The sequence below is a fragment of the Hemicordylus capensis genome, chromosome 3 (genome assembly GCF_027244095.1).
Source record: "Hemicordylus capensis ecotype Gifberg chromosome 3, rHemCap1.1.pri, whole genome shotgun sequence".
Lineage (NCBI taxonomy): Eukaryota > Metazoa > Chordata > Lepidosauria > Squamata > Cordylidae > Hemicordylus > Hemicordylus capensis.
Genome location: NC_069659.1, coordinates 125,728,811 through 125,739,386, shown reverse-complemented (window position 1 = coordinate 125,739,386; position 10,576 = coordinate 125,728,811). Strand labels below are relative to the sequence as shown.

At 44.7% G+C, this 10,576-nt stretch overlaps 1 long non-coding RNA gene across 1 annotated transcript; it reads right to left on the bottom strand.

Annotated features, from left to right (window-relative positions):
• Nucleotides 1-3,440: 3,440 nt before the first annotated feature.
• On the bottom strand, nucleotides 3,441-9,505 carry LOC128352026 (uncharacterized). The gene is made up of 5 exons (XR_008320176.1): nucleotides 9,407-9,505; nucleotides 5,266-5,430; nucleotides 5,053-5,146; nucleotides 4,275-4,332; nucleotides 3,441-4,164 (listed from the first exon to the last, which is right to left on the bottom strand). It is a non-coding gene; the product is annotated as an uncharacterized LOC128352026 (long non-coding RNA).
• Between the last annotated feature and the right edge of the window lie 1,071 nt (nucleotides 9,506-10,576).

Here is a 10,576-nt window from a genome sequence, read left to right as displayed (position 1 = left end):
AAGTGGCCGGCTCCCTTAGTTCTGGCTCATTTGCTCTGGGACAAGGCACCTGCCCGCCCATCCTGTTACTCACTGAGGGTTATCCGGTCACCTTTTTGGGGCAGAGTAGGAATTTTTTGGGTCACACCCGATTGGTTTGTGGCGTGGTGGCCTTTTTTGGCCTACTTCTCACTGATTCTCTCAGTAATGTTTCATTGTTTGGGATGTTTGGCCATTTTGCAGGTGAGTGCAGGTTGGGGCAGGTTGTCTCGTATTGGTGTTTGACTGGAGGACCAATTAAGGTAAGTGGGAAGCTGAAGATCAGCCCTTACAGGTTTTGTGGCCCTTGGGCTGGGATCTGCTGCTACTCGGAGACTGGCTGGGCCCACTACTAAGTATTTTGTGGACTGGGTGGGGTGAGGCTGGCTGGCCTCCCCTCAGCAGGGATAAAACTTCGTGGTGATGAGGATGCCTGGACCTGGAGCCGGGCTGAATCAACACCCAGTTCTTCGACTTGTGGTGGACAGTCCTCTTTATGAGGCTGATGCATATGGGTGGCACCCACATTCTATTTGGCATGTTCCTCATTGCAGGTTAATTATAAATTCAATTAATAAAAATGGCCCTATTTCTGTCATTATTGGGGCCTGGGTGTGCAAGGGAAAGGAGGTGGAAAAGGAAATAATGAAAGGGCATTCGAGTTCAGCCGCACAAGAATATAAGAGCAGCCCAAGGCTCAAGCCCAAGGCTTATCTAGTCCAGCTTCCTGTTTCCCACAGTGGCCCACTAGATGCCTCTGAGTAGCCCACAGGCAAGAGGTGCCCTCTCTCCTACTGTTGCCCCCTTGTAACTGGTATTTAGAGGCATTTTGCCCTTGAGGCTGGAGGTGGTCTATAGCCCTCAGACTAGTAGCCATTGAAAGACTTGTCCTCCATGAATTTATCTCAGCCCCTTTTGAAGCCATCCAAGCTAGTGGCCATCACCACATCTTCTGATGCTCTATAGAGTGTCTCCTGTACTCTGCTGACCTTTCATAATTTAGTTTTCTGCTTTGCTTCCTCTTTCCATTACTAGCCCCAGAACATAACAGAACAGAGATAGGAGAGTGTGCAGCAGGCTAGGAACGGTGGTAGAGAACTGTCTTGATGCAACTCTTTGCTGAGTGGTGGCTGTGTCACTGCTTGGTGCGAAAGTGCTCTAATGGCAGTGTGTGGCACTGAGGTGGTGAGAGGCATCTTCTTGCCCCACCTGGGCCCCCCAAACCTGCTGCTTGAGGCAAGCACTTCACATCACTTGTTTTAACCCAGACCCCAGTCCACTCTGCTTTATGCCATGATTGGGAGCAGATGCCATTATTCAATGTGTAATTTGATCCTAATGGTTAGTGCAGACATTATTGCAGTTAACTTGCCCATACTGCATATGAATGCATTCAGATCTGTACATGCATTCAGATCTGTACATGTGTACGCTGGGGCTAAAGAGCAGATATAAGTTTTCTTTAAGTAATATGTTCCAGCCACACCAAAATAATTGTCTTAGCTTTTAGTATAGTCATGGACTGAAATGACTGAATCCAGTCACTGAGATACAGTAGTGGGCTTTTAGTACCAGGAAAATAATAGTACCAGTATTCGCACACAACAGCCAGTGTCGCAACTGTCCTTGGCTCAGACTCTGTAACCAGTTTCATTTGAATGGAGACTGAATTAATCAGTGACCTTAACTAATGCACGCACCATTCTTCATAGCCCCAAGGATGATGCAATGGTTAGATTCCTGGATGTAGTTTTTTGGTAACATTAAATGGAAACGTTCATTAAGGGATACTAAATCCCCAGCTCAGCTAATTTATATGCCAAATGGCTCCATTCACTTCCTGCAGAAGGTGGGATGAAATTGAGCTGTCCAGCACTCAGTCACCCCATATGAAAGGTTGTGGAATCAAAATATACTAGTCACTTGATAATTCATTCTCTGTTAATTCTGGAAATAATGCAAGTGTTGAAACGGACACAAGAATTCTGATATTTAAGAGTACTTAATGGAGATTTCCAGATGATCATATTTTATGTGCAATAAATACCCGGTTACATTACTCATTTATTGCATGGGGAAGTCAGATGTCTTTCTTCAAGGTTATTAGGGAGTAACCCAAGGACAGGAAAGTATCAACTCTCCGGTATCACAATATGAACCAAAGTGTGGAATGTAAAAATACTCCAACATACAATACAATAGTATAGCTTATCATGCACATAATTTTTCAAGAAATCAATCCTAATTTTATAATGTAAATCAAACTGTACTGATTACAATGATATATATATAGTCAACTTTCTGCAGCTGGATCGGCTACCCACACGGTTGCTGGTTCCGTGACAGAGCTGGCGGGGGCTGGGGGGAGCGGGCACCAATTGGCCCCTGGAAGTTCGAGCATGCCCTGTGCGAGCGTGCAGGGCATGCTGGCAAGAGCCTGTGGCTTTTTGCCTCCCCGCCAGGGATCTCCTCGTGAGTAGCCACAGCGCGGAGCCACGCCGCGGCTACTCACGATTTTTAAAACCAGGTTTGTGGAGCGCTTGCTCCGCAAACCTAGCTTAAGGGCAGGGGTAGTTAGGCGGGTGACCCGATAGCAAACCACTGGGCTCGCAGCAGATCCCAGTTGTTCACACGATGGGAGGAAATTGGGCTAGCCTCCGCTAGCCCAATTTTACCCCATCGTGTGAATAGCCTCAGAATGTGATAATCATCTATCTACCAGGACAAATCTAATGCTAGCAAATAGGGGTGTATGAATTCATTCACCATCAAATCAATTCAGGTAGAATCAAGGATGATATACAGATTCAACTCCATATTGACTCGCCCTCAAAATAGAGGGCTCAATTTGAGGTAGAGGAGAATCACTCCCTATTTGACCCAAATTGATTTGAGCAATTTCAATGCTGTTTTGAGGCCAGTTTTGCTGGGAAAACGGGCCTCTAAATGGTACTTCTTTCTGGAGAGAACTGGTCTACCAATTGGGATCAGCAGGTAGGCCAGTTCTCCACTCCAGATTCATCATATCAGCCCAACTTGGAGGACAGGTCTACTCAGTTAGATGTGAATCACCCAAATTGAGTCAGGTGATTTGGGGCCAATTCGTCAAGGCACCCAGCCAAGCTAGCTGCTTTTGATGGATCAATTCAGGGGGTTTGGGATTCAATTAAACCTTGAGTCAAATTGCAGATTTTGATTCATGCACACCTCTACTAGCATGCCACCTCATCTGGACTCCTTGCATATGATCTAATATAAAAGCAATGGCAAATTCCAAATCATCCCAAACAGGGTATAAACAATAAACACATGTTATTGTTGTAGGGGAAGAATGCCAGTTCAACTCCCATTAGCAGAGCAAAGCCAGTTTGTGGAGAATTCAGCCAGGCACGAGGTCTGGAGACAGTTCTTTAAGTTTGAAGAACAACAATGATTTATTTAGAAGAAAAGGTTACAAACAAATGTTAAAAAGCTGTAGCTCATGGCTGAAAAGAGAGACCAAAACACACAGCCATCTCTGAAGAGACAAAATGGAGACTAACACTGGAAGAAAAAAAGGGAGGGGGGAGTCCAGCACTTTTATCCATGACCCTTCCCCACCCACCACCACCACCACCAGTGGGTACTATGAGCCATTGCAGCTGAGAGCGGATGCTGCCAATCCAACAATTGTATCTCAGTATTTATTTTTATTTATTTTTATATTTTTAGAGAGTGGGGAATTCATAACCCTAACCCTGAAACCACTTAATACATTAAAGATTCAATTGGCTTGAAAGATTTTTTTCAATTGAAGGTGATTATTGAATACATTTAAGACTTGGGTTTTCAGTGTTCATGCATTTGACAAAAAGATAATGGAGTGTGTTGCAGTGTGGAAACAACGATTAATTATTATCTTAACACACTAGCTCTTAGATGCCAGCAGTATTTTATGCACTAGTCAAAACCTTGCATTCAACACCATTCAAATGAGGAAAATGTGGCAGTTATGTATTTTGAGGATGTCAGTATATGTAAAATATGTTATGTATTTGGCTGGCTCTATGAAGTCAGGAAATGAAGAAAAATGAGAAGCACCCAGTCCAGATGCAAAAGAGGAGACCAAAGTCCCACGGTGCTGTAAAAGCCTTCTTCAGGGGCACACTAGGACAAATAATAAAATAATATGAATATTTAAAATATGCAGACAATGAATTCTTGAAAAACAACAATGGAACAACCTAGTATAAAAACTATAATTGTTATACACTTACATATTTTCTAATGAAATCCTGTCACAAAACTCCCACTTCTTCAAAAACAGGTACAAACCTGAGGAATAATTTAAAACAGAAACTTGGTTTTACAAAAAACAATATTTCCAAAAATAACAATTCTGAATAACAGCATATTGACACTTACAGTACATCCTCAGACTAACCAAAACTCCTAGAGCAGACTTACTGCTATCTTTCTCCCTGTTCTCATAATCACTTCAGAGCATGTTGGCTGTGAGAAAAATTCTTTCCATCTTGACTCCTAACCACAGTAGCCCATAGCAAGATGGTCATGTGCCTTTGTCAACATGTGTAGGGCCCAGCTTTTGACATGCTTGCTGATGCCAGCCTCAGTACAGCTGTAATCATAAGCACAGTTGCTAGGGAACAACTTGCATTAAGCTCAGTGGGACTTATTTCCAAATAAATATACTAGGGTTGTACTGTACATGTGGCCGAGTCCTGAGATACTTAAAGGTGATTCTTGCACATGGGGCTGCTCTGGGAAGAGCATCAGCGTGCTTGCAGGTACCAAGTTCCCACCCTGTTGCAGGCAGGAGTCTCTCTGAGCCACATATTGGGTTCATCAAAAGCTGGACCCTGCAAGCATGCTGATGCTCTTCCCAGAGCATCTTCTCCAGGACCTGGAGAAGCTCCTGCTAGACAATACTGTAGTGTAGACAATACTGAGCTAGATGGACCAACGGGCTGACTCATTTCCCTCCCACACTGTTGCAGGGAGATGCTGACTGAGGAGAGGAAGAACCCGGTTTACCTGTTCAGGCTGTTAATTGGTCTGCTTGATGTGTGTCTTGGCAGAATGACTTTTGTTTCTGCACAGATCGCTAGATGCCGCTGTGCAATGCTACCTGCAGGAAGCAAATCTGAACTGAAATGTGCTTTAGGTTATACTTTTAATTTGAACTTCAAAGGCTGAATGGCACTTTTTTTGGGGGGGGGTGTAGAAAGGAAAACCAACAAGCCATACCTTTGGACTCCCTCAAGTGCACTGCACTGTCAGTTCATTAACAGTAGTGATTTTTATTCAAACCAAGCCACAACATGTTGCACATTATCCACGTCTCCCTTTCTATGTCCAAAGCGTCAGCGTTATGAAGCCTCCTGAGTATGTTCATAAGTAGCTTTTGAAGACCTTGAGGGAAAGGGGGGAAAACCCAAACATACAAGGGTGTCATTAAGTTCAGTTGCAATTTGCTTATGCCCTGTTAAAAGGAAAATTTAATTATACCTTTATTACAAAACTGAACTAATTCAGATGATTGATATGCCCAGTGAAAAAAAGGACGACACTGTGAAGTGATTGGGTAAGCAATTTTAAATTAGTTGGTTGTGACCCCAAACCATCAACATATGAAAACAAGTAGGAGATGATATGCATGCTTTTTGGAATTAGTGATTTAAAACAAAAAACAAAAATGGTGTCAGAAATGATTATTAGCACTAAGCAAAAGGGTGTTGGATATTACTAGTGTTTCATAATAAGCAATTCTGCATTGCAGCTAGTGACATAGAAATGCTCTCAGATTATAGGGAAAACTAAATTGCTCCAAACCTTAAAATGGCATTTCCCCTCAAAATAGTTTAATGTAAAAGAACAAAGCAAGAGAACAATGAAAAAAACGGAAAAGCGGCGCTATTGGCCTAATGCCCAGGAAATGGCGGTAGGATTCAATATTTAGATATATACATTTGAGATCTTCATAGATAGCATATGATTTTATATTTTTATTTTATTTAAAATAGCAAACACGTGAATAAACACTAGTTTATGATGAGACTTAAGGTGTTTACTATTTTCACTCATGCTCCAAAAAGCATGGAAATTGCAAGTGAAGATAAGCACTTTTCTTCACCACATAAGAAATTGTACAATCTCATATGGTATGCTGGCTTTGCAAATTAGGCTCCATGCACCCACACTTTGGCTTATGTTCCAACTCAAGACTGGTCTAAAGAGGGATGCATGCAGGCAGAGATTTAACAGGTGCTGCATTCTATTAGAGGTGTGTATGGAATGCGTTTTGTGACACAATTCACTGGAACAGTCCGCCGGAACAACCCAGTTTGGACCTGGAAAGTTCCACTGTTCTGGGCAGCCAGTGGGGGACCTGAGCACAGTGTGGGGAGGGGCGTGCGAGAGATACCTTTTCAAAGTTGTTGTTACCAACGAATAGTCCAAGAAGAGCCTCCCATCTATGGCATGCAAATGGCTGCTGCGCATGTATGATGGCCATTTGTGTGCCATGGAGGGGGGGGGCTCCGCTGCACAGAATGCTGGTGAGCACCACTCCTCACTGCTTCTTGGACTATTAGCTGGTAACTTTTAAAGGTACCTCTCTCACAACCCCCGTTGCCCTCAAGTCCCTCACCAGCCATCCGAAACAGCGGAACATTCCAGGTCAAAATGGGGTTGTTCTCTTCTGAGCCCAGAACAGGCCCTTTATTTAATGGCCCATTCCAAGTCAGAACATTCCGTCCTTGGAACGCTTGGCACACATCTATCCCTTCCTATAGGTGTACCTATTTAATTTCTGTCAGAGGCATTTGCACAAGGAACGGTGCTTCCCCCAAATTGTCACCAACTATGGTAAAGATCTTGGGAAAATTTTACAAGTGCAACAACTTCTCCAGCCACTTGGTACAAATTTTCTAATTAGATTTCTGCCTGCTGACTCTGTGCTTTTTCAAAATCTCACCCACTGATGTAAATGTTCTGACAGAATACTATGAGTACAGCAGCATAACTTGCTACAGCTGCACCTGGTGACTTTCTGCCTGGTACATTCTGACATTATCCACAGCACCCCACCAATGGGATGTTAAGAGAACATGTCAGTGATAACCACACAGTAGAAATTTAGTTACACAGCATCAGTTGTGGTCGTCAAATCACCTCCACTGAATTCTAGAGACATTAGACACATATGAGTTGACAGCAATTGCTTGCAAATTGAACCCAGCTTGACACCAATTGCTTGCAAAATTTATAAAAGCAGTTGGAAAAATTGCACATTTTTAAATTCAAGTCTTTGATTCCTCCCAAGCATGCTAGAGAAACATCTTTCAAATAGGAGCGTGCTCCAAATAGGAAAGCCTGGTTTGGTTTGAGTAGAACTGGACTTGAACCAAACTGGATCCATACCCTATGCACACTAGTGCTGGGCCCAGTCTGGCTCGAGTCCAAATCGGTTTGGGTCTGGCTTGTGGGGGGGGGGGATTTAAGACAAAAAAGTGGCAGACTTACCACCATTGGAGGGACTTGGGGGGTGCTGCCATGGCCAGGGGGGCAGTCTCCTGAGATTCCCCCCAGTCATTTTTGGCCCTGGCCTCTCTGCACTAATACTCTAACCACAACACCACATTGGTTCTACTACACCATTGTAATGCAGAATATCCTACACCTGTTTCAGAAGTATATAAAATATAACGCAATTCACAGCATTATATTATACAGTGTTCATTAGAATCAACACTGAATGTGACATTGGGGAGGGTACTGTATTGCAAACACTGTAATGATAAATTTCCTCTTCACCAACTATGGAAATTTGATGTTTTTTTTAAAAAAGCTGCTGGTTTAAGGCTAGAGTTAAGGCTATCTAATTTTGGCTCAAACTCTACAAAGCTGGGAAATTGGAACCTAAGACGGATGCCAACAGATGTGCCACGTAATCAATAATGACGTTGTATGTCACCAATTGTGATTGCTTACCACTTGACTTTGCATTCACATGGACACCGTGGGGTATATTTGCTACAGCCAGGCACTTCATCCTCACTTTCAGCTGGACCTCAAAGACCAAGGAAAGGTTTGGGTGCATGGAGGGCAGCGCTTACGCAAGTACAATTGGTGACATTATACAACATTATACATTGCTGATCATGTGGCACAGCCTTAGGTTCCAATTGCCTGGTGTTGTGAAGCTTGAGCTTAAAATGGCAGGCATTTTGTCTATCTAATCAACAGAAAGTTTGCCATTGGCATCAATAGACTGTGCTTTGCACTCTTATAGAGATGTTATGAGGACTTCATGCTGCAGACACATGTCTTTTAATATGGTTGAAACATATACTACTCATTCTTCATTAGTCTCACTGAAATCTGACTGTAATTGATGGGACTTTTCCAGCACTACTCCGAGGCGCATGTTATGTGGATTGCTGTCTGTAACAGAGCAGCATAAATAAACTTGAAAGTGTTGCTTACTTGAATATGACAACATGAAATTAATGGGAAAAATGTGCCTTAAATGTGGTTTCCATTAGATCATAAACATATGGGATTTATTAAGAATAATATTAAGTGATTTGCTGCCTTTATTATTGTATAGCGCTACCTTATGTTCTCAAAATTATATTGTGCTATTAAGCATTTTGGCAGATACAAGGAAGGTGGCAATGAGGAAGTTAACTATGCATTTCCTCTTCTTGCCTTAAGCTGAACCCTATGTGAAATCCAGATGTATTTGTTTTCTCCTGAGTTACCTTGGGATATAGTCATTGCTAATGAATCTGCGTGGGTTGGATCATATCCCAGTAAAACTTCTGGGAAATCCAAATTCCATTACCTCAAATACACTAAAAGTTTAGAAGAATTGTAATTAGTGAGCAGACCATGAATTCAGCATAGCAAAATGTATTCATTCTGTTTCACAAAGGGTTAGTACAATCATATCCCCTATATCCAACTGAATCTCATCTCCCAGTTGTGAACCCCAACTGACAATTTTGAAAAAATGAAGGAACAGAGTGAGGCCTTATCAGTGGCTATGCCAGAGTTCTGGTACTCTCATCTCTTTAAAATGCAATGAAACCTGTACCTGAATAATGTAAACACATCACTGAAAGCATTTCTAAAATGCAACATATAGTGACCATTGATGAGTAGGGAGATCTGAGGGTTTCCCTCCGATATAAATTCAGAAGCAGACCACAGAGAGTCATAAGACCAGGCGTGTAACGATGATCGGGCAAGGGGAGACAGTTGTCTGGGGGCCCCACAGCTTAGGGGGCACCCGAGAGACATGTCACGTGCCTCCCCCAACCAGCGCTGGCTCCAGCTTCCTTGATTAAGTGTATTTTTAAAAAATGTTTTTAAAAAACCCCACCTTTGTTCCGGAGCGCCGTATTTCCTGCCTGCTGCTGCCTCTGCCCACCCTCCACCCTTTTGCCTAGTTCTGTGGCCGACGGGGCTCCTCCTCTTTCCCCACCCATTGGCTGCTGCCGGTGCAGAGAAACGCGCATGCTCAGCTGCTGCTGCTGCCTAGCGCGTGCTGCCGGGGAAGGAAGAGGAGGCCGCCGCCGCTGCCATTATTCCTAGTGCTGCCCACCGACGAATCAATCTAGCAGCAAGCAAGCTAGAAAGCTAGGATCTACCATTACATTAAAAAAAATGGAGCAGCAAGAGGCTCAGGAATCAGGTAAGGTTAGTTATGCACATTCGGGACGGGGATAGGGTGGGATCAAGAGACCCCGTTGCTCTCCTTTGCAGCAGTAGTTGGGCATCTCTCCAGGTTCACCAGAAGTGCTTTACTTTACTAGCAATAAAAATAGTAATGCATTGCCACTTGCACACACTGCTAGCTATGCCCTGGGCACTCTTAAGAACAACAACTTCTTAAGACATGTAGGAGGAGCGTCGGCAGGAAGACTTCTCAGATTAGTTAGCGACACAGTGACGAGGGAAGGAGGAAAGGCGCACGTTGGGGCTAATGCAGTTGGCTTTTACTAAGAGAAGGAAGATTGTGTTTATCTCCCTATGGCCCGCGCGTCCCCCGTCTGTTCTCCGCCCACCCCGCATGGTCCCCGCTTCTTTCCTCCTGCCCGGCTGCTTCTCCCCTTCTCCCGGCCTGTTCTCCGCCCGCCCGCCCGGTCCCCCACTCTCCTTCCCCCTCCCTGCCCGCATGGTTCCCCACTCACCTTTCCCCTCCCTGGCCACCCACATGGTCCTTGCTTTCCTCCCCCGCCCGCCCGCATGGTCCCCAAGACCTTGCTTCTCCCCGCCCGCCTCTCCACGGCCGCGGTTCCTGGCTGGGCCGGCTTTCCTCCTCCTGGCCCGTGCTTTGCCCGCCCGCCTGGTCTCCGCTTTGTGCCACCCGCCCGCCCAGTCCCCGCTTTGTGCCACCCGCCTGCCCAGTCCCCGCTTTGTGCTGCCCGCCTGCTCCCCGCTTTGTGCCGCCTGTCCGCCCGCCCGCTCCCCGCTTTGTGCTGCCCGCCCGTCCAGTCCCCACTTTGTGGTAGGCGGTGATGGCAGGTGGGGGGGCCCATTTTAAAATCTT